Genomic DNA, 5,595 nt, shown 5'->3' with positions numbered 1-5,595 from the left:
AGACTAAGTCAGGAACCAAAAATAGTGCCCAGAGATAAAATTCCATTTCTCTGTTATTTCAAAAGATAGTATGGATTGTGGCCTCTCTCACCTGCCCCCTTACACACACGTGCACACACGCGCCCACACATGCACATGCGCACAGTGTGCGGAGGGCACGCTCCAGTGCCCACCGTCTTCAGAGTGAGGCCCTCTTATGACAAGGTCACATTCTAATGTTTTGATTCAGAGCGCCTCATCAGAGCCTGACTCAGAGCAGCCTTCATCTCCTTGCTCCTCAGACTAGATGAGCAGATTCATCACGGGGGTAAAAGAGCACCACCACCTTGTCCTGCTTGCCTGAGGCCGTGGAGCCAGGCTGCACGTAGGTAACCAGGGCCGGCCCGTAAGACATGGAGACCACAGTGAAGTGGGAGGCGCAGGTCCCAAAGGCTTTGCGGTGGCCCCCGCTGGAGCGGGTCCGCAGGATGGTGGCCACAATGTGGGTGTAGGACAGTGCGACCAGGCAGCAGGGCACCAGCAGCACCCCACGCTGGAGGCCACTGTGACTGGCTGGTTGAGGGTGATGTCCATGCAGGCCAACCTGATGAGTGCCAGTGTCTCACAGGCCACATGGTTCAGCACGTGGTGCCCACAGGTGGGCAGACGCACTGTGACCGCAGTCTCCACTGAAGCACTAGACACACCCACGAGCCAGGAGACCGCTGCCAGCCCTGCACAGAGCCTTGGCCGCATCACTGCCACGTAGAGCAGGGCGTCGCAGACGGCCACATAGCGATCATAGGCCATTGCTGCCAGCAGCAGGAACTCAGGGCCAGGGAGAAGAAGAGCTGCGTTCCACACTGGGTGAAGGAGATGGTCTTCTTCTCCAGGAGGAAGTGCACCAGCATCTGGGGAGCCCCACGATGGAGAGGTTGCCGAGGAAGAAGTACACGGGAAGGTGGAGGCGGGCTTCCAGCCCGATCAGGAGGATGATGAGTCCGTTGCCCAGTAGAGTCAGCAGATAGGCGGCCCCAAACAGGACAGAGAGCCCAGCCTGCGTCTGCCTGTCACTGGAGAGGCCCATGAGGACAAACTCACCCAGGTCAGGTTGTCCCTCCTCATGGAGCAGGTGGGTCAGGCTGTCAGGGGAAGAGCAGAGGCAGGGAGGGGCAAGTAAAGGTCTCACTTTAGGAGTCTGGGAGTAAGTCGTGAGCCAGGACTGGAGCACCTCCCCTCAGGTTCCTTAACCTAGGTGCGTAGGAGAGAATGCAGTGAAGATGTTGGGGAAAAGGACATTGGAGTTCTCACACGAGATCAAAGATGAAGTCCCTGTCTGGTCTTCCTTTTACATCTAGGATCCAGCAGTTGCAGTTACATAGGATATAAGCTGTTGGTATAGAAGGAAAGATAGAGGGAAAAAGTGGTGGAGAAAAGGGAGAGAGAGTGATAGGAAAGAAAAAAGGAAGGTAAAAGGGAAAGAAAAACTAAGGAAGGAAGGTAGGAAAACAAAAAAAGGAGGGAAGTGAAGTAGAAGACAGGGAAGAAAGGAAGGAGTCTCCACTGTGGGGTGGCTGTGGGAAAAGTATTACAAGCAGATACTTGAGACCAAGAGGAGCGCCTGGGGGTCCATCCCTAAAAGACTGAATTCATTTGCTCTGTGTGTTTCTTCTCGGGTCCAGGTCTGGCTCACTGCCTAGAAAGGAGTCCTCTCACATCATTCTCGTGCCCATCAGTCTGGATGAAGTTTAAATACTTGAAATCAGTATACGTTAAGCCCCTGCTGTGTGCCAGGGACTGTGCTAGATGTCAGACACCTGTCTGTGGACCAGAAACACAGAAGCCACGAGTCTTGCTCCTTGGTTCTTATAATTTAATCAGGGACATAGAGATTAAATTAATGATTACAAAAATTAATTAAGTATAATTATGCTAAGTGCTATGAAGGAGAAGAACAAGGTTACTAGTTGGTTAATTAAATTTGTGGTTGTAATTAAATTATGACTGCAGTTATGCCTTATTTCTCAATAATATGCAATTTATATAGTAAGTTGCAGGCATTTATTTAGATGTTTAAATAAATGATAAAAAAATAGTATAATGAGAGCATCTGGAAACCAATGATACATGTCACTACTGAGTATGAAGTGACTGACAAGCACTGATTCTTTTCAGGGGGAGTGAATTCTTTCTTAGCTAAGTTTGCACTGCGTCATTTTCCTTCCAACATGTTGACCAGTCTTCTATAAACATAGAATTAAATGCCATCAGTTTTTCTTAATAGAAATGTAATATCTAGGTATATTTCCTGCTCTTAAAATAAGAATAATTAGTACATTAATTAACTCAATTATTTAAAAATATTTATTGAGCATATGAGGTACTATGCTTTCAACCAACCTCTAGGAAATACTGCCTTTCAATGTTAGGAATTTGTTTTAGAAAATCAGCAGTGCCACAGAATCAAATAAGAAATTAAAAAAAATTGGGTCTTGGTAAAATATATGAGAATCAAATGAGACAGCGTAACAAAGGACAAAAGCAATATATCAGTGTTAAGAAAACCAGAGTGGAGCCATATAATCAAATACAACAGAATTGAAAAGCATAATCCAATTCAGGTTCTCTCTAGCTGGGAAGGGGGTCGGGGTGCTGATTGGTGGAGGGAGAGAGCAGAGAATCTGGATGGATCAGGCATCCCTTGCCTTCCACTCAGCCCTGGTCCTGCAGTGGCCAGCAGGTGTCACTGTAGAAACTGCTAAGAATAGAAACTGGCTTTAGATTCTCAGGATTGGAGACCAGGTTCTGGGGCCTGAGTGCAGTAGTTGGTGGTTGGGATTCTGAGCGCTGCCCCAGGGAGCCTGTGGCTACCCACAGAACCTCGTCCTTGTAACAGCGGAGAAAGCAACTCAGCTCTGATCTACTACAGTCCGGAGGCTGCGACAGCATCCATAATCCTCACCTTTAGAGTTGCTGTCATGAATCCAGATTCCCTTCAGAAGGGCCCTGTTACTATATAAGAAAATTTTAAAAAATGTTAGACATGGAAGGAATCATAGAGATGTATTTTATCCATTTAATTCTACAGACAAGAAAAGCAAGGAACAGGGGTAAGGTGATTGACCCAGGTGTCAGATCTACCTGGGAACCAACCAGGAACCAGGTTTAAGGCTGTGCTGCACATTCTCAGTTCTCACTGAACCTGTTTATGAGGGACGGGAAGGGGTTCTAAAAGGATATGGTCTAGGAAGGGAGGCACCTAAAGAATCTTAGATTGGAGGCCCAGGACAGCTATCTTGCCATGCAGAGAAATGCTGTGTGGTGAGTGGGAAAATCTTTGAATGTCTCAAGGGACCTAAGTTCTTGTCTGCCTCTTCCATTAGCCTGCTATGTGCCCTGGGCAAGTTACTTGTCCTCTTGAGCCTCAGTTTCTCCATTTGAAATGTGGGAATAATAATAATGCCTAGCTCACAATATTTTGAGTAAGATCAGATGAAGAAATGAATATGGATGGGCTTTGTAGAGTACTAAGTAAACACAAGTGGCTATTGTTATTATACTCAACAGGTGAGGTCAGTTTGCGTGGTGATGGGGGACAAGAAACAATATGAATTTGTGCTATAAAGGCCAGAAATTTGAGCCATAAAGCCCCTCTGCAATACATCTTATTGCCTAAATCACTTAATTAAAAAGACCTTGTTACTCAATACTATATAATAACCTATATGGGAAAAGAATCTGAAAAAGAATAGGTATATGTCTATGTATAACTAAATCCCTTTGCTGTATACCTGAAAGTAACACAACGTTGTAAATCAACTATACTCCAATATAAAATATAAATTAAAAAATAAAGAAATAAAAAGACCCTGTTTAAATAAAGTGAAGAATAAGGTAGAGTCTGTTTATACCAGGTGGGTAGTACCATGCTCTACACACAGTATAAGTGCAATATATTTTTTCCAATAAAAAATTGATGCTGTTTTTAGATGATGATAAAAACATTGATTTTTATTAATAGATGGCCTTGTTCTCAGTTATGGGGGATAGTTAGAGAATTTCTTTCCATTTAGCTTGACTTAGTAAACATTTACTGAGCACTGAGTAGAACCTGGTCCAGTGGCAAGTGCTGGGGTGAGAAGGATCAATACAGTCTGGTCTCCATCTCTAGCAACTCGGCCTGGCAGGAGGATGGAGAGGATGAGTTATCATGATCTTATCAGAGTTTTCAGAGGAAGCTTGAGTATCAAGTCTGGTAACAGGAGACATAGAGTCGGACTGTGTAAATAGCCGGGAAGATATGTAGAAATACTAAAGTAGAAGCAAAGAAACAAGTGCATTTGCATCTTGAAAAAGTAGATGTGGTTTACAGCGTATGTAGATTGGTGGTAAGGAGACATGGTTTTCAACCTGTCTCAGTAAACCATCTAGGTATGGTTGTAGGTCACTACCTTTGCGAGCCATAGTTTCTTCATCTGCAGAATGAATAAGTTAGGTAAACACTAAGATTTCTACCAGCTCTAAAGATCTGCAGTAAGTGAATATACATAAGCTGTAGTTTAAAGCAGTATAAAAAGAGGGAAAAAAATCTTTGGTCTTTGATGACTCTAAGTATGCATAGCTAGTGGGACTGTAGGAAATAAGATATGGGTTGCTGGGGTTGGGGACCAAAGCATTCATATCACATGTAACTGTTTGGGGACGAGCCAACGAGTGAGACCAGGCTGGCTTGAAAACCAGAGGCTAGGGAAATAGGGACGGCACCATACAAACAGAAGTGGGAAAACTACTTGGGTCAAGGCTGAAAGACCTGTAGGCTTTTGACACATGAAATTCTCTCCAAAATTGGACCCAGATATTTCTTACATAGTGTGGTAATCCATAACAACACTAGATCAGGGACCAAACCTGAGAAAAGGAGGGGTCCATGTCTATCTTCCATTCTTATACCAATCCCACCTTCTCCATTCCTCTTTTTATCTCCAGTATAATGCAAATGCCTCGAAGCTAAGAAAAGAGACTTATCTCTTTTTTTTTTTTCTTTTTTTTTTTTTTTGCGGGGTATGCGGGCCTCTCACTGTTGTGGCCTCTCCCGTTGCGGAGCACAGGCTCCGGACGCGCAGGCTCAGCGGCCACGGCTCACGGGCCCAGCTGCTCCGCGGCACGTGGGATCCTCCCGGACCAGGGCACGAACCCGTGTCCCCTGCATCGGCAGGCGGACTCTCAACCACTGCGCCACCAGGGAAGCCCGACTTATCTCTTTTGATCTCCACTCTTCAGCTCTTTGAATGTATGTCTGTATATACTGAGCACTTCAGTTTATACTGTTGATCGCATGACTGACCACTCATTGAGTGGGAAGAATCAAAGCGCCTCCAACTGCAACCAGTGAGAAAAACCAAGTAGAGGATCCTAGGACAGTCCTGGCTGCTTCCAGGGATTTGGGCTCCATTGTCTCACCCTCCTCCTATTGTTCCCTGTGGGAAGGACTCACCGAGGCGGAGTCCTCACCTTATGCACAGAACTCACTTTGGATGGGGAGGCAGCACATCTTTCAGGAAGTCCTTGAAGCAGTGGTCCGTCCTCTTCTTGCGGATGGAGGTTTACTTTGTCAGT

The 5,595-nt window shown here is 45.5% G+C and overlaps 1 pseudogene; it reads right to left on the bottom strand.

The window, feature by feature from the left end:
* Positions 1-212: 212 nt before the first annotated feature.
* On the bottom strand, positions 213-1,104 carry LOC102985164 (olfactory receptor 2F1-like; annotated as a pseudogene).
* Positions 1,105-5,595: the final 4,491 nt, after the last annotated feature.

This window comes from Physeter macrocephalus, chromosome 5 (assembly GCF_002837175.3).
Source record: "Physeter macrocephalus isolate SW-GA chromosome 5, ASM283717v5, whole genome shotgun sequence".
Classification (NCBI taxonomy): domain Eukaryota; kingdom Metazoa; phylum Chordata; class Mammalia; order Artiodactyla; family Physeteridae; genus Physeter; species Physeter macrocephalus.
This window is presented reverse-complemented; position numbering and strand designations above follow the sequence as displayed.